This window comes from Rhinatrema bivittatum, chromosome 1 (genome assembly GCF_901001135.1).
Source record: "Rhinatrema bivittatum chromosome 1, aRhiBiv1.1, whole genome shotgun sequence".
In the NCBI taxonomy this organism is placed as follows: domain Eukaryota; kingdom Metazoa; phylum Chordata; class Amphibia; order Gymnophiona; family Rhinatrematidae; genus Rhinatrema; species Rhinatrema bivittatum.
The window spans coordinates 56,715,261-56,742,319 of NC_042615.1; the positions used below are offsets into that span (position 1 = coordinate 56,715,261).

General features: G+C 45.5%; 1 protein-coding gene across 2 annotated transcripts in view; it reads left to right on the forward strand.

Moving 5' to 3' along the window:
• Positions 1-13,245: 13,245 nt before the first annotated feature.
• The window catches only part of FAM160A1 (family with sequence similarity 160 member A1), a 285,642-nt gene continuing 271,828 nt past the window's right edge, over positions 13,246-27,059 (forward strand). The window contains exon 1 of one of the 2 annotated variants that reach the window (XM_029606299.1): positions 13,246-13,366. The gene's annotated coding sequence lies outside the window, so the exon portion shown is untranslated. The remainder of the gene's footprint in view (positions 13,367-27,059) is intronic. The other variant, XM_029606802.1, reaches the window with a different exon arrangement.

Below are 27,059 nucleotides of genomic sequence, written 5' to 3' on the forward strand. Positions count from 1 at the left end.
ATAGGAAACTGCAACTCCTGCTGATACACTTCAGAAACTCCTAAGCTGATGATTTCCTTCTTCTTGCAAGGCAGTCTTCCCTCTGATTCCCCACAAAGAAAATCCTCTTTCTCCCAAAAAACTGAAGAATTCTCTCTCAGACAGATGAGAAATATGGAACTAAATCCTCTATTAAGAACATAAGAACATAAGAAATTGCCATACTGGGTCAGACCAAGGGTCCATCAAGCCCAGCATCCTGTTTCCAACAGTGGCCAATCCAGGCCACAAGAACCTGGCAATTACCCAAACAAACACTAAGAAGATCCCATGCTACTGATGCCAGTAATAGCAGAGGCCATTCCCTAAGTCAACCTGATTAATAGCAATTAATGGACTTCTCCTCCAAGAACTTATCCAAACCTTTTTTAACCCAGCTACACTAACTGCACTAACCACATCCTCTGGCAAGAAATTCCAGAGCTTAATTGTGCATAGAGTGAAAAAGAATTTTCTCCAATTAGTCTTAAATGTGCTACTTGCTAACTTCATGGAGTGCCCTCTTGCCCTATTATCCAAAGTATAAATAACCAATTCACATAAACTCATTCAAGATCTCTCATGATTTTAAAGACCTCTATCATATCCCCCCTCAGCCGTCTCTTCTCCAGGCTGAACAGTGCTAAACTCTTTAGCCTTTCCTCATAGGGGAGCTGTTCCATCCCCTTTATCATTTTGGTCATCCTTCTCTGTACCTTCTCCAGTGCAATTATATCTTTTTTGAGATGTGGTGACCAGAAACTGTACACAGTATTCAAGGTGTGGTCTCACCATAGAGCGATACAGAGGCATTATGACATTTTCCGTTTTATTCACCATTCCCTTCCTAATAATTCCTAACATTCTGTTTGCTTTTTTGACTGCTGCAACACACTGAGTCAATGATTTAAATGTAGTATCCACTATGATGCCCAGATCTTTTTCCTGGGTAGTAGCTCCTAATATGGAACCTAACATTGTGTAACTACTGGTATTGGCGAAGCTCCAGTTGGACCTCTGCCTCTGCCAGCTCAGCCTGCCAATGATGGGGACCTCTAGGGCTCTTCCCCGCAGGTAGCACCAACTCCCCCTCTGTTCAAGGGTCCACCAGTGCAACATCCACTGACCACAAGAATTTAGAATGCTAAAGACCACGAACAGCATGAATTCCAGGCAAGCTCAGAGAGTCTCTCTTCTTTTCCCAGTTTGATTTCATATTAACTTACCAGCCAGGGTTCATGAACAGTAAGGCAGATGCTCTGTCCTGGAATGAAGGGGAAGAACCTGCAGCCCCAGAAGCACCTACCACAATCCTTCAACCAGTGAACTTCACCTTTGGCACTAGAAATTCTGATTGTATGAAGGCAATATGTGGGAACCTGCAGCATGATGAGTATGCACAAACTTGACTGCAGGGACTGGAAAAGGGAGAAAAGGATACTGTTTGGATAAGGTGAGAAACTTTCCTTTATTGAAAGGATTCACTCTGTGTACCAGAAAGTATGTCATGCTTGGAAGTTCTTCAAAACTGTTATGATTCCCCATTGGCAAACCATATTGGTTGCCACAAAACTAAAGAACTAGTTGTCCATGAATTTTGGTGGCTAGGATGGAGCCAAGACATAACTGACTACATCATCTCTTGTTAAGTATGTGCCCAGAATAAGGTGCAACATCACCATCCTCATGGACAACTCACACCATTACCAGTACCCTTAAGTCCCTGGGAATGGGTATCAATGGACTTTATCACCAATCTACCACCTTCACAAGGGAAGACCACAATTCTGTTAATAGTGGATTCATTTACAAACATGGGCCATTTAATATCTATTACAAGTCTGCCCTCTTCCCGCGAAACAACAGATCTGCTAGTTTGCACCTCAGGCCCAGATTTAGGCATAGGCAATGATGAAGCCAAATTTTGATAGGCGCCAGAGCATTGCTGACACTACTGCCATCCAGGCCTACAAACTTTTCTTCCTCCAGATATCTTCCCCACTGCAAGAAGAACTTTCCTAAACTAAACACAGGGCCTTTCACAGACATACACGCTCCCAGCAAGCCCCTCAGCACTCCACCTTTAGCACAGGCTGCTCTGGTAATAGGAAGCCTGTGCTAGTGCTAGAGCAGGTGGTGGAGCACTCCAGGGCCTGCTGGGAGTGTGCATGCACGGGTGCAAAGGCCTTGTGTTTGTTTGAAAGTTCTTCCCACAGTGCCAATGGGACAGGACCTGGAATGGGAAGGAAGGGCTGTAGGCCCCAAGGTGAGATATGGAGAGCAGGAGATTTTTTAAAATCCGTATTAGTTTTAATTATTGGGTGTTATTTGATGTGTCTGCTGTTTTGACATATTTTATTGATGTTTAGGAAATTTTAAAATGATATATTGGGGAAGGAGGGATGCCAAAGAAGTATCCACCCCAAGTGCCAAATACTCTAGGTATACCTCTGAGGTGTGACCCAAATAGACAGCTGTATATAAGGAGCCACAACTGGTCCAACAGTCAATACTGAGTTTGCTCTGTGTTATCCTGTTGCCTGGCCATATTCCTGAGTTTCTGATAACTTCTCCAGTCTTAGTCTTTGTTTTTGACTATGCTTAAGCTGCATTCCTGCTTCCTGCTCCAGTCCTGGTTTTCAGTCCATTCTGGTTCCTGTTCCCACTAGGACTTCCATGTGAGAACAGGAACCAGAATGGGCTGAAAACCAGGACTGGAGCAGGAAGCAGGAATGCAGCTTAAGCATAGTCAAAAACAAAGACTAAGACTGGAGAAGTTATCAGAAACTCAGGAACATGGCCAGGCAACAGGACTGCAGCTACCATTGGGTGGAGGTGGCCTAGTGGTCCACCTCCACCCAATGGTAGCTGCTTAGGTGGAAGACAGCAGCTCCAGCCTTTGCTTAGCCATCATACCTTTTCTCGGCCCTTAGCTGAGCAGGCTGTGACAGTCTCTCGCTCTCTGATTAATTACCACTTGAAGTACCTCAGGTCCAACAGAACTTATACTTTTATTATGCCCGCACTACTAGCATAATTTTGGGCCTTTGACTTAGAGTCCTGAGCGTTTTTATATGCACAAATGGCTGAACCAAGCTTACTTTTTTAAATTCACAACTTTTTTCATTCGTTCCAGTTTCTAACCACTTTAAGCTGAAATAAATACTGCACCTCAGCTTCCAGTTACTATTAAACCCTATCTACTCTGGTTTTAATTTGTAATTTGTCACTTTAGGAGATTTGCTAATTAAACTTTTCTCATTCACTTGTTCACTCTGTAAGTGTTTTAGTTTTGTGTGTGTGTTTGATTCACACTGGTCTGTCACTGCACTTCTGCTCAGTGAACTTCCAACCATTCTCTCCAACTTTAATAACTGAAACAGCAGTCTGTAACCAGCCCTATCCTTGCTCCTCCATAACGTATGTTAGGATTCCTCATTTGCAGTGCCTTCCCCAACATTTTTTTCCCACCTATCTGCAAAGTACCGTGGTGGTGAAGGCTTTCTCCTGCTGCTACTGCGACGGGAAAGGAGCAGCAGCCATCCACTTCGCTCGCCCCGCCGTCTCCCCCTCACCAGGAGTGTGAGTCACGGGGCGCTGTGAGAGACAAACTATAGACCCCCCCCCCCCCCCCCATGGTTGCTCTCCCGATGCAGCAGGATGCAGTCACCGGCCCTTTCCAGGCCCACAGAGGCAACCAGTAGTCCTCGCCTTTCTCTTCAATGCCGCGGGAGGGAGGGAGGGAGTAACACTCCTGTGGCTGCCAGCTCCCCACAGCATGATGCTACCTTGATGCAGCCTCCTTCCAAGCATGGCCCCTTTCTGCCTTAAGTCCTGACACAAAAAAAAAAAATAGAAAAGAGAATTTTTTTTTTTTTTTTATAGGAGTAGCTCCTGCTGCCTTGCCAGCTTATTAAACCATGACAACCTCCAGCTCTGTCAGCTGTACCAGCTCTATCTGCTATTCTTGCTCCTAATTTGCCATTGCCATGCCGACTGCACCAATGGACATCCAAGGATGGGATTTGCCCCCACAACAGCAAGTAATTAAGTTTAAAATAATCCATATTTTGACCGTTACTGTACTATGAAGAAATTTCCTTGTGTTACTCCTGAGTCTACCTCCCCTTTGTGTTCGATAACTTCCTTTTTACTGGAAAAAAAATGCTTGCTTCTTGTACATTAGTTAATAACTATATAACTTTGAGATAACTGAATGTCTATCAAATCACCCTGCTCTCTCCTCTCTTCTAGGATGTATACGAGAGTTATGGTGCAGACTGCACTATTTTGCTAGCCTCTCTCTGGACTGCCTCTACTCTATCTATAACCTTTGGGCGAGTCTCCAGAATTGGATACAATATTTCAGATAAGGTCTCACCAATAATTATAGAGAAATATTATCACCTCTTGTTTTCTACTAGTAATACCTCTCCCTGTGCACCTGTAAACCGCCACCCCTACGGGATGAAGAGTGCAGTCGTGGCCGAGATTGGTGTTAAGAGTGTAGTCATGTGACCAGGGCAGCAAGCTCTCAGATGTCGCCCACAGGGGCGCAGTTCAATGCCCTCCTCTCCACAAGGTTAGGGGTCCACAACCCACCCAACAAAACCTCTCAAGGTTATGAGGATAAATGAACAAAGGAATGAACTTCTCTTTTGTATATTCTAATTTGACAATTTTATTTTAAAACAACAGTTTCCTTTTTCTAGGCAAACAATACTTTTTCCAATTAAATTCAATGCCTACATAACAGTAAACTCTGTAACTTTTCTTTCTTTTCTCTTAGACCCAACGACTCCAACAACAGAGAGTAAAGAATTCCAGGGTTCCAGGATTCTCCTAAACACCAGTCAGACACTTGTCTGTCTATCCAGTAGTGACTTTTGTTTGTTTTATGTCTGTTTCAGAAATGTAATCATAGGAATTGATTCTTTATGATTTGTTCTCTTTTAGGTTTCCCTAGATCCCTTGTGAGTACATTCTCCTCCTTCAGAAGCCTTTACTTTTACTTTTGTTTTGTTTTGTTTTCCTTTTCTTTCATTGTGCTTTCTTTCCTGATGTGATTTCTTTCCTGTAGTCTCCAACAAACAGGCCTGCTGTTTCTTTAGCTCATGTGTACGCACTTAACTTTTTTTCCTTTTTGGATTTGTCTGGTGTTCTTGGGATGCGTTGATAGTGCTTTCGCCGATCCGTACCTACTAACTTACGCTTAATAAACATAATCAACAAAGAAAACTAACCCCTTTGCACCGACAGTTCTTCTGAAAACTAAAAGTGTTCCCTAGGGCAGTGTTTCCCAGCCCGTGTGCCGTGACTGACCTGCAGGTGTGCCTTGAGACAAGCCAGGTATGAAAAGAGAGCGCCGGCAGTCTTGCATTGTTCTCGCGGCCTAGCCCGCAGGTTGTCCTCCTGCCAGCAGAGGGTGGTGGAGCGCAGTGTCTGTCTGCTGCTGCTGCTGCTTCCCTCTCTGTTAGCTCTCTCTTGCAAGACTCGCTGGCCTCGTGCTGCTACTATTGCAGAGGCAAGCCGACAGAGGAGAAAGCAGCAGCAGCAGGTAAGTGCTGCTCAGACTCGTGCTGGTTCCCGGGGGGTGAAATAACTAAATGTGTCATAGGATGTGGGGGAAAGGGAAGGTGATGATGGCAGGGGTGTGAAAGAGGGAAGATGATGACAAGGGCTAGACTGGGGCTGGGTGGCTGGACAAGGAAGGGGATGATGTACCAGAGGGGTAGAAGGAGAGGGAAGAAAGAAGGTGATAATTCCAGGGGAGAAGGAAGATTAAGATGATGGTGGTGCTAGAGGGGTGGAAGGAAGGGAAGGGAAAGTGGGGGATGATTCCAGGGGGTGGAGGGAGAGGGATTGGGAAGAGGGAATGTGGTACTGATGCCAGGGGACAGGGAAGAGAAGGTGATGATGCCGAAAGGTTGGAGAGAAAGGGAAGAAAAAGCAGTGATAATGCCAGTAGGTGGAGGTAGAGGGAAGGAAACAATGTGATGGCAGGAGAAAGGGAAGAGAAGGTGATGATGCTGCCAGAAGGGTAAAGGGAGAGGGAAAAGGAGGAGGTGGTGATGCCCAAGCGGTGGAGGGAGAGGGACAGTGATGATACCAGGGTGTGGGGGAAAGAGAAGGGAAGAAAAAGTGATGATGTCAGGGGAAAGGAAAAGCAGGTGATGGTGCCAGGTGGTGGGGGAAGGAGGAAGGGAGAATAAGTTGATGATGATGCTAGATGGTTTAAGGAAGAGAAGATGATGGTGCCAGGGGTGTGGGAAAAGGAATGGGAGGATGATGATAGTGCTACGCCCATCGATCGCAGACGGCTGCGCCTTCTATTGCTCACCTTTTTTCTACCTGATTCAGCTCAGTTTGGGAAGATGGCTGCCTCTGCTTCTCCACGCTGACCCCTTTGGCGTTCCCAGTCTGGCATGGGCGATTGCGTTTGCCATCTTTCTCCCGGAGTCACCTAGGGCACGCGCGCGCAGCCCCGTCCTTTACATGCGTCATGGCGGGAACCTCGGGGGCGTCCCCACCGCATGACATCACAAGCTCTGGTATTTAATCTCAGTTCACGAATACAGATAAGAGTTAGCAAGGAATCCTCCATGCTGATCTCTGCTCGCTACCAGACGCCTCCGCTCTGTGTACTCTTGCTCCAGGACCAATTAGGTACCCACTCCTCGGGGGTCTTGTCTCGCTTCTCTACACCCTCCGGGGTTATCTGCTACCAGCTAGGACGCTTAAAGTACCCGCTCCTCGGGGGCCTTGCCTCGCTCCTGTCTACCCTCCAGGGTTGCTTACCACCTTCAAGGACGCCTAAGGTACCCACTCCTCAGGGGCCTTATTTCGTCTTGGACCTCCGCTCCTCGGGGGATCTCTACTTCTACAACCGCCAGTATCAGAGTGAGTACTACATCTCCAGTTCTGTCTCTGCATTGTCTCATCTCTCTTCTCAGATCCTCGGCCTACCCCGCGGACCACTACCAGATCTACTCTCACTGGCCTTTCCATCTAGGCTTGAGTTCTTGGCCTACCCCGCTTCACGGACCACTATCGGACCCATCTCCCTCACGGGACCTGGTGAGACTGTGGAACTGCCTTTTCCACCTTGCAACCCTCAGAATGGAACATTGCCATCAGACATCTCTTCTGGCTGGGAACACTACCCGTTCCTCGGGTTACCATCTACATTGCAGTATAATAAATACTATACTTCTCTGTGTCCATCTCTGCTCAAAACAATCAATCAAGAAATAGAAATCAATTAGAATAATAAAACCATATTAAAATATATACATTTCAAAACAGCTGTTGAATAGAATAATATTCAATAATTAGATGCTCCTGTACAATTTTTTAAAAAATTTCCTAAACATTGATAAAATATTTCAAAATAGCAGTAATTAAAACTAATAAGGATTTTAAAAGTCCCCCACTCTCCATACCTTTCACCCTGAGATTGTTGTGAACTGGGGGTACATACACACCCGCACCACACACAAACAAAATATGCCTCATCTGTCTCTTATCCACATACATGCTTGGTGGGAGACAAAGGGAGCTTGAGTGTGTGTGTGTGAAAGAGACAGGCATGCACGTTTCCTCAGTCTCTCTCTCACACATACATGCTTCCTCTGTATCTCTCACACACAATTCCTGTTTCACCCACACCCAACCATACACACACACACACACATGCTTTCTCTCTCTCACCCCTACCCCCGCACTCAGGTACCCTTTCATACACACACATAGGCACCATCTCACACATATGCACCCACAGGCACACACACACTCATGCTTCTGTACACTCACTGTCTTATACACACACAGGAATCTCCTTATAACCCCACACACCTTCTCATAAACACACCCACACTCACACACCCTCTCATATACACCCACACACCCTCTCATACACCCACACAACTCTCATATACACACCCACACACCGTCTCATACACCCGCTCTCTCATACACCTGCTCTCTCATACACACACTCTCTCATACACACACCCATACTACCACCTCTCATACACACACCCCTCCCCACCCCCACACACCCTCATACACATCTCCCACACCCCCATGCTCCCATACCCTTATACACACATCTACCCTCATACACCCCCCACTCCCTCTCATACACACCCCCCCACACACCCTCATACACACACCCCTGCCCATACACTGGCCCTTACTGTCACAGGGCCAGTCTCTCCCTTCTTTGGTTGCCGGTGGCATCGCAGGGCCTGTTCTTTACTGCCATGCCGGCTCCAGGAAATACTGGCAGCACCAGTGGCCTCTGCCATTGCAGGTCCTTGGTTTTGCTGGAGGGGTTCCCCCCACCATGTCACTGTTCCGTGCCACCACAGGACCTTCCTGCCGGCGGCAATGGCACCCCTTCCACTTAGGGATGTCAATTCATCCAGTTTTGGGAACAATGAATCCCGAATGAATTTTTCATGAAATTTCGGGAAAAATTTGTTTTCAGGTTAGTGCGCACTAACGGAACTTAGTACGCGCTAACGTTAAAATGTTAGCGTGCACTAACAGGAGTTAGTACGTACTAACCCGAAATTCGGATCCTCCTGAATTTCAAAGGCCCGAACTGCGGGAAATACGATATTTCCTGCGGCGGGTGGAAAATGAAACCCAAACCGAAAGGTTCGGGGTTTGCAAATCACTACTTCCACTGTTGCCACCCAGGGCGGACCACCTCCCTTAGGTACGCCTCTGACATATGCATTCCCTAACTAATGCTGGTCAGGAACAAGAGTGAGAAATCAATTAACTTCTTGTCAGAGGGAACTTATACTCCTTAGATTATGTTCTCTCATCTTTCCTTTTAGATTTCTCTCTGATTCTCTGAAAGTATATTTTTTTACTTTTCTCTTTTGTTTGAGTGCATAGAGTGTTTGCTCTTTCTCAATTCCTTTTTGAAATCCACCAGTTAGAACTCACTATTACCAGTTAATTTTTGTAGATGGGAAGTTCAAGCCCTTTTCTCAGGTCTCTTTCTCTCTCTCTTCCCTGAACCCTATTACCAAAGAAATTCTCTTTTCAGTTGTTTTTTCCAAAGCCAGTAGAAATTTCTCAGTTTAGAGTATACTGGGCTCAGGGTGAACGCTTCTGTTTGAAGCTTTCCCTTGAAGGAGTTTCAAGGAGTCTGTCTCACGTGTTTTCTTGTTTAGATTATTCACTCTCGCTCATAAGTGCTGACACTAATTCACTGTGGGGCAGCTGCCACTTACAATTACATTTATCTGCTCTAAGCCTTACCTTTGTTTTTTTTATATATAACTAAACCCTATTCAAATCGCACCCCATTCATTCCAGAGTGTATACTATTCTTCCTGCCAGGTTTTTTTAAGTGTTTGGAGCAACTTTTACACTTTGATAGAGAAGCACTAGCGTCACTTCAGCTCAGCTCTTTCTCAGATTCTCAAACTGGCATTGGATTTTTCTGTCTGTCTCATCACCGGGTTGTTTACTCGCTGACCTTACATTCCCTAGGAAACCGCTTTGGAATTAAACTGGATTCCAGCACTTGTTCTGGGAGAAACCTGGGCTGGATTACTGAAACTCCATCTTGATAAAAAAAAAAAATGCCCAAAACATATTTCACAGATGAAACAGACCTGCCCCACACCCATCACCCTACATTCAGGGTGTTAGGATTCGTGGGTTTGTTTGTGGGGCCTTGGCCCGAGGTGAGGAGCCCCACAGGTCCCCACCGTCGGGAGGCGAGGTCAGCTGTGGTAGGAGATTCAGTAGTTAGAGGAATGGAGCGTCCTGCGTCACAGCCACGCGATCGTAGGTGCAGTAAAGGGAGTACTGTGGGGGATCCCGAGGAGCGGGAGTGAGAGACACAGTTCAGGGAGAACCCACTGGAGAGGCACGTGTTACCTTGGCCGCGCGGGGCGCGGCGGCGCGGCGTGTGGGAGGGGCTGTCCGGGGTCCGGGGAGCCACGAGAAGGATTCAGCGGCATCGGCAGCGCGATCGGGTAAGGATCGCAGCGTTTCTCTCCAGCACACAAGCCAGCTTCTTCGCGCGACTAGGAGAGCCAATTCTCGCGCGATTCAAAGCTCTGGCCACGCCCCCCTGACGTCAGACGCCGGCTGAGGCACCTCTGCGCGGGAAACTTGACTATTTAAAGGGAGCAGTTCCTCTGATTCACTGCTTCGGCCACGATTGTTCTCAGAGCTTTCGTCTGGGGATTTGCCTTGGTTTCTGCCTATTGATTGTTGCCTGACTCGGACTGTGTACTGGATTTTGTTGCCTGCTGCCTGCCTGTGGATTATCTGCTTCTGGTTCCTGATTGCCTGCCGCCTGCCCTGACTCGGACTGTGTACTGGATTTCGCTGCCTACTGCCTGCCTTTGGATTATCTGCTTCTGGTTCCTGATTGCCTGCCGCCTGCCCTGACTCGGACTGTGTACTGGATTTCGCTGCCTACTGCCTGCCTTTGGATTATCTGCTTCTGGTTCCTGATTGTCTGCCGCCTGCCCAGACTCGGACTGTGTACTGGATTTCGCTGCCTACTGCCTGCCTTTGGATTATCTGCTTCTGGTTCCTGATTGTCTGCCGCCTGCCCAGACTCGGACTGTGTACTGGATTTCGCTGCCTGCTGCCTGCCTTTGGATTATCTGCTTCTGGTTCCTGATTGTCTGCCGCCTGCCCTGACTCGGACTGTGTATTACCGGTGTCACCTCCAGGTAAGCGGTCTAGCCCGCGGTTCCACTACTATCTACGTGGTTAGCATAACAGCACGTACAAGAGCAGGGACCTCCGAGAGAGAGGAGCGGAAGAGAGGAGCAAGACAGGAACTTCTGGAGGTCGGCAGCGGAGAGTGACCCGAGGGGCGGGGCTGGGCAGCAAGAGAGGCTCTGGCGTGGTGACCTAGGTCAATCCGCGGAGAGGGGAAGCCCGGGTGAATCTCTGCAGTAGTGACGAAAGCAACCCCGGGGAGCAGGGCTGCACACGATGGAATCTCTGGCAGAGAAACAAGGTCATCCCTGGAGCGGGGGTGCCGAGTAGAGTCACTGAAACAGAACTAAAGCGCTGCCCCGAGGAGCAGGGAAGCACAAGTACAGTCTCTGTTGTAGAACAAAGGCACTGCCCCGAGGAGCGTGGAAGCGCGGGTCCAGATGCCAAGCAGAGGTTGGTTCCCAGGGATGACCCTGATGGAGCAGGGAGGCTGGTAGGCAGGAGCTCCGGGAGGTACAGGGCTAGCCCGAGGAGCGGGGGAAGCCAGGAGACGAAGTCTCGCACAAGAGCGCAGCAGGGCCCCCGAGGAGCGGGTACCCGAGCAGAGTCCAGAGACAGATAGAACCGATACAGGAACCACGGGTCCAAGGAGCCAGGAGCAGGTATCAGTAGCAAGGAACTCGTTGTCAAGTCAGCTAGCAAGGGGCGAAGGCGGTGCTTAAGAATCCCAGCCTGGTGACGTTATCAGCCGGGGACGCCCCTGAGGTTCCCGCCATTGGGTCTTCAAAGGAGAGACTGGTGGTGCCCGCACGGGCCTAGGAAGGCCCGGAGTCGGTGTGGGTGGAGACGGCGTCCCGGACGCCATGAGGAGTCCTGGGAACTCGGAGGAATGCAGCGGTAGCGGCTGGCCTCAGTCGCGAGTAGACCCGGAGAAGACAGCAGAGCAGTACAAAAAGTGAGTTGCATCGGTCGCGGCCGATGGTCATAACACAGGGACTATGTGGCAGGTAATTCAATTATTTTTAAACTTTGAGTACCCTATTTATATTCCTTAGCATTCATACCGCTCTTGCCTTGTCACGCTGCTTTGCTACCTTGAGATCATCAGACAGGATTATTTTAAGATTTTTCTCTCCTGTTTGCTACATTATCAGTGCCTCACCATGGCCAGTGCTCTCCCATCTCACCGACTGTCTCTTGGAATTCTGCACCCTAAATGAATGACTACATTTCTTTTGCATTGAACTGTAGTTACTAAGTTGTTGACCATTCCTCCAGCTTTCCTAGATCATTCTTCATTGTTTTCTATTCCTTCTGGCATGTCAACTTTGTCGCCACTCCAGCAGAGAGGGGGTGCCAGCATGGCCATTTGGCTAGGGCCTACAATGTTCAAGCGGCCTACTTTTGTTGGGCAAAATTTAAAAAAAAGTTAAATATATCTATTTCTAATGGAAGAATTTCCTAACAAAAAAGTTCGTAAAGCCTTCTTAAATAAATAAAAATTATTTGGGAAATTTAGAAAACGATTTCTCTTATTAAGTATCACATCAGAACCTTACATAGGGGCCTACTTTTCTTAGCTGGCACGGGCCTAATTCCTGTTCTCTCTGGCCCTGCTTCTAAAATTATTGAACTGGCCCAAGGTCCGATCCCTGAATCACTCCACCGACAACCCTTCCCCTTTCCCTAAAGTGAACATCATTTATGGTAACTCTCTGTTGTCCATCACTCAACCAGATTACTGTGTTAGGATCCACCCATAGACTGCTGTGTTTATTTATAAGTCTTTTTTGTTAGGATAGTGTCACAAGACTAATTGAAATGCAAGCACACATACATAGGAAAATACCTAGGGTACCTGAATGTAATCCACACTGAAGTGCCTGAAAGGTGGAATGCAAATCAAATTAATGAAATACATTAAAACCAGCCTGCACCGCGGAACTGCCAGAGCCTTTGCAAGCTCCTTTAGAAGGGTAAGATGTAGCCTCTCTGGCTCCATTGCGCTTTTCACCTTCAATTTTGCTAACGAGTTTAAAAAAAAAATGAAAATAAATAACTTTATTTTATTTGACTCTTAGGATCTTTGCCTAATAATCAAAAGACCTCATTTCTGAAGGAAGCTTTTAACCAAGTTTTACCCCTCTGCCCTTCCTGGCGAAGCTAGGTTCATATAGGGCTGATGTCAAAGGGAAGGAAAAGGACTACAATTACTAGTATGCAATTACCTGCAATTCCTATCAATGCAAATTGAAAGAAAGCGCCACACAGGTTCCCCTCCAGAAACCAGGTCACTTCAGCTTCGTGTTTTGTGGTTGTTTTGGTTTCTCAGTTAAACAAAGCACGAGACTGTGTGAAAACCCTGCAGCCCTCCCGGCGGGCTCGCGGGCACCTGCCTGCCCACGAAGGATTCCCCGGGGAGGGGGGCGGGGCCTGAAAGCGTGCAGGGGGGAGTGGCCGCGCGGCGGGGGAGGAGCCTCGCACCCCCACACACCTATCTCGGCCGGGGCTCCTCCCTCCCTTCCCCAGGTACCCGCTGTTTGTTTGTTTTTTATTCTCGCCGGCGCCGCTCCCGGGAGGACCGGTTTCCTTGGCGTGGCCTCGGCCCGTGATTTCCCTGCCGGAGCCCTCCAGAGCGCAGGTACAGCCGCCGAGCTCCCTTCTTGGGACTTCTTTTCTGCCTTTTTTTCCCCCAGGTTCCGCCCTTCTCTCCCGGGCTCAGAGCGTGCGAGTCCGCGGGAGGGAGGGAAAGTTGGGAGTCCGATCCTGGCAGTCTTGCAGGAGGCAGCACCTGCCGGCCGGCCTCTGCTTCCTTATTCCCGCTCCTGCGTGGAAGGGAAAACCGTGCAGTGGTTGTGAGCAAATGAGCTGCCAGGAGGGAGGAGGCAGTAACGGCAGGGCATGGCCGCCTTCCAGAACGCTTGGATGGGGTGGTTTTCGCTTTTTAATAATCCTAAACACCTGGCTGTGGATGAGTTTTCGGCTCACACCCGTAATCTGGAGGCGAAACCGAAACAGCCACTTTCTTTCAAAACTCTTTAGCACCATCGTAGATAATATCCCCCTTCTCATGTCCATCTTAGCCAGGCTGTAAATACTACCAATCCCCCTGTTACCAAGCTATTCTCTAGCTCTAAAGGTGAATGTATATATTAGCCATCCCCCTATAGGGTTTTATCTTTTATTATTCTACAATAATATATATGTGCCTAGCTCTTCCACCTCTTTCCCCGAATGTGACACTTAGCCTGTTATGAGTGTAAACATTCGCCATCACCCTGTAAATGTTAACTTTTAATAACTTATTCTGGTATGTATATGTGTGTATACATATTATATTTCATTTGTTATAACTATTCATTATATGTAATGAAACTTTCCATTACTCATACAGATCTGAAAAGGACGTGTTTTTAACTTGCTGTAACAGGTTTTGAACTTTTTTCTGTGCAAGTGAAGGAAATGAAGGAGGAGGCTTACACTTTCTCGTTTGATTTATTTATGTGTTTTATATGCCATCATTCCATGTGAGACTCACTAGTTCATAGCCGTGTACAGGTTTGACGTTCATAAATAGTGGAAAAACTGAGGTTGGCAAACTGTGGAAACATTTAGAGACAGAGGGTGCTGATCAAGGACAGGTACAGTTAAGGAAAGGCACAGCTGGGCGATAGAAGGGCCAAGGGTAAGGGGAATTGGTCAGGACATTTCTGGTTATCAGACTTATGGCGACATGGAGTTTTCTGTCAGACAGTATGTATTTGTGAATAGCCAAGTTTTTAATTCGCTCTTACATTTTTTAATGTCTGTTATTGTTCGCAGCTTATCTGGCATGGAGTTCCATAGTGTTGGGCCAGCCACAGAAATCACTCTCTTGTTTGTGTTAGATGAGAATTTCTTATGTTCGGGATTTCAAGGAGGCCTTTCTTTTGTGATCTGAGCGTTCCTGGTGGAATATGTGGTTTAAAAGTGATTCCCATCAGATTGGATAAATGTTATTGAATATTATTGTAAGTACTTTATCTGTTCAATCAAGAATCTACAGCCAATGCAGAGCGATCGGAGTTGGGGTGATGTGGTCGTTATTTCCTTGTTCCAGTCAGTAGTCTAGCTGCAGCATTTTGCAGTAGTTGCAGAGGTTTTGTGTGACTAATCAGAAGTAGGGAATTACAGTAATCAAGGTTTGAGAATATTAGAGATTGTAATACTGTTCTGAAATATGCAATGTTTGGTAGTGGTTTCAATATGTGGGCTCTCATAGTTAAGTTTTCATCAATTTGAACTCTTAGATCTCTCACTTGAGTTGCTGGGATTAATTGGCAATTTCCAATATCCATACCTGGTGGTATAGATGGAGGGGTTTCTGCTCAGCCAAATTATTTCTGGGTTTTTTTTTTGGGGGGTTCATCGATAACTTCATTTGTGCAAGTTTTTCTTTTATTGTGACCATATATTCTGAGATAAGCAATGCTGTATTTTTCAAATGATTTTGTTAGTGGGATATAGAACTGCAGATTGTTGGCATATAGAAAGAATTTTATTCCTAGGTCTGTTTAGTAATTTGCACAAGGATAGCATATAGATATTAAATAGGGTTGCAGAAAGCACTGATCCTTGCGGAACACCTGTTGAGCATTGGAATGTGTCGGCTAAGTGATTTGAGTTTAACTTGGAAAGATCTGTTTGCTAGGAATGAGGTGAACCACTTTAAGTGTGGTTTTTTTTTTTTGATCCCTATGTTTTTTTTTTCAGCTGTCGGCAAAGTAGATTGATCTCAAAGCAGCCTTTGATACTGTTGACCACAATCAGTACTAGGCAGTATGATTCATTAGTCAAAGCCCTGTAATATAGGGTCGGTTAGGAATTGTAGAAGGGTTTCCATTGATCAATTTTTCTGAAATCCAAATTGGTTAGGATATGGGGTATTATTGTCTTCTACATGAGACTCTAATTGGCTAAGCACTGACTTTTTTTCAATAATTTTTGCGATGAAGGTTAAGTTGGAGATTGGTCGGTAGTTGTCCCAAACGTCAGATCTTCCTAATTTATTCTTTAATATAAGTTTTATAATTGCCTGTTTTAGAGCATGGGGCATATGTCCTTCTGCAAGGGCAAGGTTAACTAATGTGATTGTAGGGTTTATGGTTTGGTTTACTTGTTTCAGCGAGGAGGCAGATATCAGGTCAAGTGGATGGAGTAGCTGGTTTTAGTTTAGTTATGATTTTGTTTATCTCCAGCTTGGAGACTGTGTCAAATGATGACCAGTTAACAGGTGCATTAGCCATCCAATATGTTAATAGGGTAGGTATGGCTCATTTTGCTGTTCCAGCCTCTGGATTTTTTTCACTTAATGTTGTAGCGTAGTCATTTATATGAGGTTCTTGTGAAATTATTGTTCGAAGTTATTGCAGAAGGGACTTTTATTAGGCTCTTAACTGTTTCAAACAGAAGTTTTAAGTTGAAAACAACTCCATGTATTTGTTTTGCATTATAGGTTTTTGGTTTTTTTTATTTATTCGTTAGTGTTCTGTTGTGAGATAGGTAAGATTTGCTGCATCTTAGATTCGTCTGTAGGTTTTTATTTTGCTGAAGTTTTTCAAGTTTTCTGAGGTGGTGTTTTGGTTCTTTCAGTTCTTCATTGTACCAGGGTTAATTTTTTTAGATTATCATAATTTTGGATTGGGTTTCTGTCTTCTTGGAACCATTCTTCTTGGAACCTGCCTGCTATTCCCTTGATCATTTTTTCCCATGAATAAAATGCCTCATCGCATCTGTTTAGATTTGAGGTTGTTGATTTTGGTTTCTAATGCGTTAGTGTTTCAGTTTTATTTTTCATCTGACTGTTTGAGAGGTTTTAATTTCAGGGCTAATCGCAGAGTGTTTTTATTAGATCTGCTTTAATTAGATGGTGGTGAGACCAAGGAATTATTTTGTGCTTAATATTTTATATTGTAATTATTAGCATTTGTGAATATGAGGTCAAGAGTATTGCCTGCTTTGTGGGTGGCCTCAGAGGTAGAGTCCATTCTAGGGCTTCCATTGCTTCAAGGAACATATCGCAAGAGGTGGATCTTGGAGAATCATTTATGTGAAGATTACTAGGAGATTGTATTATGGTTGTCTCTGGTGTAGGGAATTCTTTTAAGAGTTCGATTAAGGGTGAGCAGTCCTTTTTGGAGTAGGCCTGGAAGGCAGTATAACAATACAATTCTGAATTGTTTTGTTTTTAGAATCCCTATTTCATAGGGAGGTTAGATTTCAGTTTTCTTAAGTGTTAATTTGAGTTCCTTTCTGCAGATTATTAGTAAGCCACCTCCTTTTCTTTCTTGTCCTGATATATGGAATAGGTTGTAATTTGGATGCGATAATTGGTTTAGTAGTATATTGTCCTTGTCATTTAGCCAGGTTTCAGATATGCACAATATTATTGGTGGTTGATCATTTATAATATCATTGATTAGTGGGATTTTCCTGGAAATAGATTGTGCATTCAGTAGAAGTAGGGAGAACAGTATTTTAGTCTTGTTTGGATTTTTGTTTTTCTCGTTTATAAGGTCATTGTATTTTCTCTGCCCTGTTATTGGTTGTATTCTGCTTTTTAATTCCATGTCTCATTGTGATATTTGGAGCATATGGCAAGGCATTGGAGGTTGAATAGATGGTTATGTCTATAAGTGCTCAACCGTCGTAGTAGAGAGGTCTTTAGGCGGTGTAGGGTATACAGAGTAGTCTAGGTCAGATAATCATGTAATGCAGGTGATACTGAGGTGGAGTTTTCAGATGGTGGCATTAGGTAGTGGCGTCCTCATGTGAGTTCCTCGGCGTGTCTTTCCTCTCAGGGAATGCGTTGGAGGACTCATGGGTCTTCTGGATTCCTGTGGGGTCTTCTGTGGTTTCTGTCTTCTGAGGCTCTCAGGGGTCCACTAGGGCCCTCTGGGTTCTTCTTGGAACCTCTGGGGTCCACAAGGCAGTCAGGGGATCCTACTTTTATAAGCCCCGTCTCAGGAGCCAGCACAGGAGTCCTCTGTGTGCCGAAATGGGAACACAGGACTTTAATTGGTGGTCGGACAGCCCCGATTTGAGTTTCCTGATTTGCACCTGAGAGTTGCGAAACTAGGCCAGCAGTGGGGAGCTGGGGCCATATGCTGCGAATGTCGGCAGGAGGCAGCGCATCTGCTAGGGACCCAAATCCAGGCTAACAGTGAGGGCAGAGGCTGCTCACTGAACGCTGGCTGGATGTTCCCTGTCGGGTGCCGGCTTAAATCTGCAGCTGGCGAACAGGGAGGGGCAGGCCACGTAGATTTCGGTGTTGGGCAGGTGGGAGGCAGGCTGAAGGCTGGGGAAGAGGGAGGGAGGACGAGGGAATCAGGCCAGTGGGAGAGGGGTCGCGAGCAGAGGGAGGTGGATGGGCACCTAGCACCCAGTTGCTCACCGCTTCTGGATTTCTCACAGTCACTCACTGCTCCCAGATTGTTTGCAGTCACAGCCTCCCTCCTGCACTTTCCTTTTGCTTCTTTGGGCTTTCATCTCAGTTAGAAGCAAAGCTGGGATATGGTGCCATGGGTCTTCATTCGTAACTACCTGGTGATTCTGCGCCCGTCCCCCGTCCCCATTTTATTTCTTTTTCTGTTTTAGTCATTGCTGCCAGAGTCCTTGACGGGGGGGGGGGGGGCCAAGCAGCAAAGGTTTGCACTGTAGGACCCTGGGGTTCCACCACTAGGTGTCGCCATTGAGCAGCGACTGGAACTCCCTTCTTGTACCGTACTGTACCTCTGCAACATCCCCGGCCTTGGCCGACCGGGGATACAAGAGATCTGACCTGGGAATGGGACCCAGGTCCTCCGCATTTCAAGGCAGTATATAGCATGCCTGCTGAGCCTCCAGGCCAGCCCCCCCCATTTTTAAAAGCTATGATGAAGGCTACCATCCTAGTATTGGCAAGTTTGTAGAATTTCTTTTTTTTTTGGGGGGGGGGGGGGTTTGGATGGCATAGGGCAGAATGAGTTATGAAATCTGACAGGCTTTTGTAGCGGGGGTTCCATAAATAGAAGCAGGATTTCTATTGCTTACAAAATTCATAAGAATCACAGATAGCTGAACACTATGCTCAGCGAGGCTTCTAATTTTCTGCCTGCAGTTCTGTGGATAAAATTTGCTTATAGTTGTGGGATCTGTCCTTGTTGATAGTCTTATCTAAATGCACGACTTACGCTACTGAGGAGGTCACCAGCTATGTTAGTTGATCCTAGACCTTGAGATATCATCTGACTCCCTTTTTTTTTTTTGGACAATGTTTTCTTACTATAGAACACACATGGCTTCAAGCTCTCCCTTGGCCTGCTTCAAAATAAAGGCAGGCAGGGCAGTCAATCCGTGGCTCGGTTGGTATCTGGGAAGAGATTGTTGCTGAAACCACCTCATCACTACGTTCCATGCTTCAGACCGTGGTCGTATCGGCACCTTTTTGAAATTTGTGAGGCCTAGTGTGGATTGAAACCTTGACAATTCGTTCTACAGTCTCTCAAACTCCAAACCCTTTTTTCAGGATGTTACCATGTGTCTAATATGTGCACGCGTACTTTTTATGTTGCAACAATTTGAAGGCATGTATTATCAGAGAACTTAAGAATGACTTTGGTTTTAAGGCAAAATCATGCCACAGGCATGAATTGGAAGAGGACATGGTAGTGAATTAGTAGGTCTTACAGCTGTGATGGTTCTCTGGGCAAGTTACATTCTCGCAGAAACATGCACTTTTGGCTTGACTTTTCAGCCTGCAGGAAATTTCATTAATAACTTACAGGCAGATACAGTACAGAGCGCTCCGGTGCTCACCGCTCCCAGACTGTTCACAGCCACAGCCTCCCTCCTGCACTTTCCTTTTTGCTTCTTTGGGCTTTCATCTCAGTTAGAAGCAAAGCTGGGATATGGAGCACACTGTTAGCCGGCATTTGTACACGCGTTTTCGACGCACTAGCTTTACCCCTTATTCAGTAAGGGGTAATAGCGCATCCAAAACGCGCATCCAACCCCCTCGAACCTAATAGCGCCCGCAACTTGCAAATGCATGTTGATGGCCCTATTAGGTATTTCCGTGCAATTCAGCCAAGCCGCACACTTTACTTTCAGAAATTAGTGCCTCCGACTTAATATCATGGCGATATTAAGTCAGAGGTCCCAGACGCTCAATTTTACCGGCATCCAGTTTCTGAACCCGTCTGCGGGCTCAAGAACCAACGCTTGCAAAATTGAGCGTCGGCTGTCAAACCCGCTGACAGCCGCCACTCCTGTCCGAAAAGAGGCGCTAGGGACGTGCTAGTGTCCCTAGCGCCTCTTTTTTACCGCCGGGCCTAATTTAAATACTTTTTTTACTGTATCGCGCACACAGGAGAGTGGGGGCTTGCCCGCTCTCCCGCGTTTTTTACTGTATCGGCCCATTAATCAGAAAACATTAAGGGGCCGATGCAATAAGGTGTGCTGTGAGTTGCTCTCGATTATACCTCCTATGTGCATTTTCTGCATATAAAGCTAAGTCAATGTAGCAAGGATTTTCACAAATAGAAAATGTGCAGGTAACTGTGTTGGTTTTGGTGCGCTCACATGGAAATCCCATGAAAACTAGCACATTAGCTATTCCCGCCCAATGCAGGTAGGTGGGCAGGAATAGCTCATATTTTCCTAGAGCTGGAAAGTTAACTCCTGGTCAGAGATGGAGTAAACTTTCCAACACTAGGAAAAAGTCAGAGGTTTCCCTACTTCGAGGCTCTGTTGGGCTGGGGGAGAGGATCGGGCTCCGTGCTTCTCTCGCCCGATTCAAGCCTGCTTCCAACCCCAGCTCCAGAGGTACGACTGCTCCTTGCACCCCCAGTCCTCCAGTCTCACACTGCTATTGAAAGAGAGAGAGAGGCAGAAACCACATTTCCGTTTTCCAGACTGAAAGCTGTTCAAATGAATTTGCGAAAGAGAGGGACAAATATCCAGAGATAAAGCAAACGAGAATAAATCATTGACCTGGCCTTTTTTTCTGGGTAGATGGCAGCACTTACCCGGATAAGTTCTGATGATCTATCCAGCAGCAGTGAGCTGCTGCCACTTAGCTGGATAAGTCAGGCTTTTCCTCCTCCCAGTTCAAGTGCCCCTGTTTTATTGTAACTTTCATTCACTTTTTCTCTCTTCACCTATTGTTCACGTTGATGTTAATGTTATTGCACCGCTGTTTATTGTAAACCGATACGATATGATTGGTATCTTGAGTGTCGGTATAAAAAAAAAGGCCTAAATAAATAAATAAAATAAGTTCTCACCCGGGTATCTGGCGGATCGCCAGAAGTTAGCCAGATAAGTACAGACGTATCCGGCTAAGTGGCAGCAGCTCACTGCTGCTGGATTGATCCGAACTAATCTGGGTAAGTGGCGGCAGCTGCTGCCGTTTACCCAGGTAACGGACACACTGAGCAATTTAATATTTTGCTCAGTGCATCCAGTTGCAAGATCATCTTTCTTGACCATCCACTCTTCGGGTTGTCTGCAGAGTTGTCCAGCTTCAATTAGGCATGCAGCTTGTTGCTTTAGGCAAATACTTTGGGGGAAAATGAAGGCCCAGCAACTCTAACATAACTTAGTGATATTGTAATGATGGCAGAAAATGACCAAAATGCTCCATCCAGTTTGCCCAGCAAGTTTCTTATGGTAGTATTTGCCGTGCCATGCAGGTTACCCCAGTGTTTCTCTTTTACTGGGTGATGAGCCGCCTTGAAAATTTAGACTGTGCTGCTTTTGATGTGCTTGGCTTATGGAGTTGGCCATAGAAATAATCCTGTGCTTTTTCCCCTTATGTCTGTGACTCCTTACCCCAGACTGTAAAAGTCAGGGCACTCATTGTTTGTTTGAATCCAATTCCTTTTTTCCTCCTGCCATTGAAGCAGAGAGCAATGTTGCATTTGCATCAAAGCATTGAGGCTTATTGGTTATGGCCAATAACTGCCGCATCGGCAAGTTACCCCCATGCGCTCTGTTTGTTTTCTTCATTTCCATTCTCTAGTCTTTAGGGATCCACAGTCTTCACCACCACCTCTGGAAGGAGGTGGTCTAGGCATCCACCATCCTCTTCATGAAGAAATATTTCCTGAGGTTGGTTCTGAGTTATCCTCCCTGGAGTTTCATTTCATGATTTATTTATTTTAATTTTTATATTATGCTCTTCGCACTTTTTTCAGCACTTCAAAGCGGATTACATTCAGGTACTGTAGGGATTTCCCTATCCTCAGAGGGCTTACAATCTAACTGGCCTATACAGAATGGTGCGCTTGGCTGAGCGCACCTTTTAGCCGCATGTTTTAGACGCGCTGTTTATTACCTCTTATACTGTAAGGGGTAATAGCACGTGGAAAACGCGCGGCCAACCCCCCTGAAACTAATAGCGCTCATCACATGCAAATGCATATTGATGAACCTATTAGTTAGTCACCCACAATACAGAAAGCAAAATGTGCGGCCAATCCGCGCATTTTACTCTCAGAAAGTAACACCTGCCTTTGGGCAGGCGTTAATTTCAGACAGCACTAGGTAAGTGTACAGAAAAGCAGAAAAAACTGCTTTTCTATACACCCTCCAACTTAATATCAAAACAATATTAAGTCAGAGGCCCCAAAAATTAAAAAAAACAAAACAAAAAAACTTCTTAAAAAAAAAAAAAATCTGCCCACCGGTAGGCAGGTTCGAAAATGGACACTGGTAAAATTAAGTGTCGGTTGTCGGACCCGCTGACAGCCACCACTTCCACTAATAAGGAGGCGCTAGGGATGTGCTAGTGACCCTAGCGCTGCCTTATTAGCGCCAGCCCTAATTTAAATACTGTATCGTGCGCCCAGGAGAGGTGCCTGGGCGCGTGTCGGGAGAGCGGGTGCTCAACACGGAGTGCCGGTTCTCCCGCTGGTTTTTCTGAGTTGGCCTATAAGTTTGTACCTGAGGCAATGGAGGGTAAAGTGACTTGCCCAAGGTCACAAGGAGCGACAGTGGGACTTCAACCCTGGTCTTCTAGTTTGTAGCCCGCTGCTCTTCCCACTTCATGACCCCTGGTTCTACTGATTTTCTTTCCAACGGAAAAGGTTTAAAGTCCATGCATCATTCAAACCTTTCAGGTATCTGAATGTGTGTCTCTTATCTCCCCTGCACTTCCTCTCTTCCAGGGTTTATATATTCACATCCTTCACCCTCCCCTCATAGGTCTTCTAATACAGACCCTGCACCATTTTGGTTGCCCTTCGTGGACCGCCTCCATCCTGTCTCTATCCTTTTTGAGATACAGGCTCCAGCACTGAACACAGTACTCCAGGTGAGGCCTCACCAAGGTCCTGCAGAAGGGCATTATCACTTCCTCTCTCTATGCAGCCCGCATTCTTCTGCCTTTAGCTATCGACTTGTCACATTGCTTCGCCATCTCTGAGTACATTAAAACTAGTTGGACTGGATGAGAAACCTAAGCAGTGCTTCTCCTGCAATTTGATTTCCTCTACAATGTATTGTTTTCATATTCTAATTATGGCATCTCCACAGTCAGCCATTCATTTCTTTGGTTAATGGGAAGTCGAATGCTTTCACTCATTGCCTTATTACTTCCAGAGCGGCCGCATGCTGTCAGAGCTAATAAATTGTGAGGACTCTGCTTTTTCTTTTCTCCCTATCGGGATGCCTCCCCCCCCCCCCCCTCCCTCCCTCCTGCTTTCCTGAGTTAAAATGTGCATTTGGTCAATGTCGAATGCACATTTTACAGTTTTTGCTCTGTTTTTAACTCCTGATGCATTTGCATAACAGCTTACTGCATCTGGAGTTAAGTTAAATTTTTTATTTTATTTTTTTTTTTAAGTATTAAAAATGGTTGGTCCCTGTCTCCCCCTCAACTTCGTTTTACGTGCTTTTTCCACAGTTAATGGTAGGCATGGGGGTAACCTGCATGGAGCGGCAGTTGCTACTCATAAAATTTGCCGGGCAAATTAGCTGGACCACTCGGGTCCTTTTCTGCCATCAGTCACTAAGTTCCGTTGCTATGATAGAATGATCGCTTTTCTGTCCAATGGGAATGAGACTACAGAAGCTTCTCTTCTCTCCAATGAGAGTTCTTAGTAATTGGGTGCTATGGAATGGTTATCCAGAGATCATGTTGTACGTGACCTTCAGATGGGAAAGTGAAAGCCAGACTCCTCCTCCTCACTACAGCCCTGAGCTGCTCTTGAAAGGTAGTGCGACGGAGCCGGGGCTCTCGTGTGGCTAGCCATTGATGATAAACCATCTTCTCGCACAGGATGAGCAGAATGAACAAAATCAGATTTATACAGTCTCAGTTGAAAAACTTGTTCATAAAGGCACTGATGATGCATTGTAACTCTCTCCCCAGTGAGATGATCATGATATGAAAACGGCAGTTTCGCGTTTAAAAGAGCTTGGAGCAGTTGGAGTCTCTTGTTTCTTCTGTACCTGGGAAATGTTTTATCTCCTCATAAAGGCGTGTCACTTGAATTGTTGGCATAAATTATCACTGAGTGAGACGCCCTTAAAGTTCTGCCATGCGTTCCCATGATGCACTAGCTATTCACCTTTGTGTAAAGTATAAAGGATACATTAATAAAGATCGACTATGATTCTCTTGCACTATTAAAATGCGATACTACTATGTAACATTTCTCAAGCACTATACAGATATACATAAGGGACGCTTGTTTCTTGGTGCTTACCATCTAGTTGAGAGACAGTCCTGATGCTAATGTATTATAACTCACTGGGTCCAATAAGCAGCACTACTGGTTAAAAAAAAATATATTTTTAGGTTGTTTAGTGCAGTGGTTCCCAACCCTGTTCTGAGAACCCCCCAACCAGTCGAGTTTTCAGGATATCCACAATGAATATGCATGGGAGAAACTGTGCATGCACTGCCTCCACAGGATGCAAATTTTCTCTCATGCATATTCATTGTGCATATCCTGAAAACCCAACTGGCTGTGGGGTCCCCAGGACAGGGTTGGGAACCACTGGTGTAGAGGATAATCTTGATTTCCTTTTAAATATAAGCAGAATTTCCATTGCTAACGAAATCCCCAAGAATCAAATGCAAAAGAACAATCTGGGAACTGAAGTTGATTGCTCAAGGCAGTGAGCATGAACCATCTATTGAAAAGATGGTCTTGCAAATCTAATAAAATATATACATGAAAACTGTCATTGAGAGCTTTTGTGTGTTTTTTTTTTTTTTGTTTTACGGTTTATATTTCAGTAGTGGCACATCAGCTAATTTAGTACTGGAGGGCATGATAAGAGAGCCAAAGAACTGGAGGAAAGCAGAGAGCAGAGCAGTCTGGGTGGGAAGTGACACAAAATAGTCAAGATCTGGAAATACGGGCACAGAACTGGCTCACCAGAGTTGCCAACCTTTGTGTGGAAGATGGAACTTGATTTCATTGCTGAGGCCGTATTGATGCATTTGATTTGTTTTTAATAATATATTTATGATGGTGTGCTAAAGTTTCTGAAAGCTGCTTCTACTTAAATCGCAGAAAAAGCAGATATTTAAGACCTTTGCAGAATTGCTATGAAAGGAGGGGAGCTATTGCTAGGGATTTCAGTCTGCTGGATGTTGATTGGGACATCCCTGCTGTCTTGTTGGGGAGATCCTGGTTACAAAATCAGCATGTGAGGGGGATGATTCTGGACCTGGTGCTTACAAATAGGGGAGAGTGTTTCTGATGCCATCCCCAAAAGGTGTGGTTGTTTTACAGCACAGATAGAGGTGGTTCATTCAAAGGCAAGGGTTCTGGACTTTGGAAAAAATAATTTTTGTTTAAGATAGGTTAATACCTCCTTGAGGTACTCCCCCTATCATTAAAATCATCCATTGTACCTGAGGACTGGAGGGTGGCTATTGTAACCCCAATATTTAAAAAGGGCCCCAGGAGATCTGGGAAACTACAGACCGGTTAGCCTGACTTCAGTGCCAGGAAAAATAGTGGAAAGTGTTCTAAACATATAGAAAGACATGGTTTAATGGAACAAAGTCAGCATGGCTTTACCCAAGGCAAGTCTTGCCTCTCAAATCTACTTCACTTTTTTGAAGGCGTTAATACACTACATCTACATGTTTATTTGGATTTCAGAAGGTGTTTGACAAAGTTCCTCATGAGAGGCTTCTAGGAAAAGTAAAAAGTCATCGGATAGGTGGCGACGTCCTTTCATGGATTACAAACTGGCTGAAAAACAGGAAACAGAGTAGGATTAAAAGGACAATTTTCTCAGTGGAAGGAATTAGGAAATGGGCAGTGGAGTGCCTCAAGGATCTGTATTGGGACCCTTACTTTTCAATATTTATAAATGATCTGGAAAGAAATATGACAAGTGAGGTAATCAAACTTGCAGATGATACAAAATTGTTCAGAGTAGTTAAATCACAAGCAGATTGTAATACATTGCAGGAGGACCTTGTGAGACTGGAAAATTGGGCATCGAAATGGCAGATGAAATTTAATGTGGATAAGTGCAAGGTGATGCACATTGGGGAAAAATAACCCATGGTCTAGTTACCCGATGTTAGGTTCCATATTAGGAGCTACCACCCAGGAAAGAGATGTACGTGTCATAGTGGATAACACATTGAAATAGTCGGTTCAGTGTGCTGCGGCAGTCAAAAAAGCAAACAGAATGTTGAGAATTATTAGAAAGGGAATGGTGAATAAAACGGAAAATGTCATAATGCCTCTGTCTCGCTCCATGGTGAGACCGCACCTTGAATACTGTGTACAATTCTGGTCGCCATATCTCAAAAAAAGATATAGTTGCAATGGAGAAGGTACAGAGAAGGGCGACCCAAAAGGATGAAACAACTCCCCTATGAGGAAAGACGAAAGAGGTTAGTACTTTTCAGCTTGGAGAAGAGATGGCTGAGGGGGGGGATATGATAGAGGTCTAGAACGGGTTAATGTGAATCAGTTATTTACTCTTTCGGATAATAGACTAAGGGGCACTCCATGACGTTAGCATGTGGCACATTTAAAACTAATTGGAGAAAGTTCTTTTTCACTCAACACACAATTAAACTCTAGAATTTGCTGCCAGGGGATGTGGTTAAGGCAGATAGTGTAGCTGGGTTTAAAAAAAGGTTTGGATAAGTTCTTAGAGGAGAAGTCCATTACCTGCTATTAAGTTGACTTAGAAAATAGGCATTAGTAGCATGGGATAGACTTAGGGCCAGATTTTAAAACAGCGCTAGGGTGTAGATTTGTTCGTGCAACCCAGCACGAACAAATTTACGCCCGATTTTATAACATGTGCGCGGAGCCACGTGCATGTTA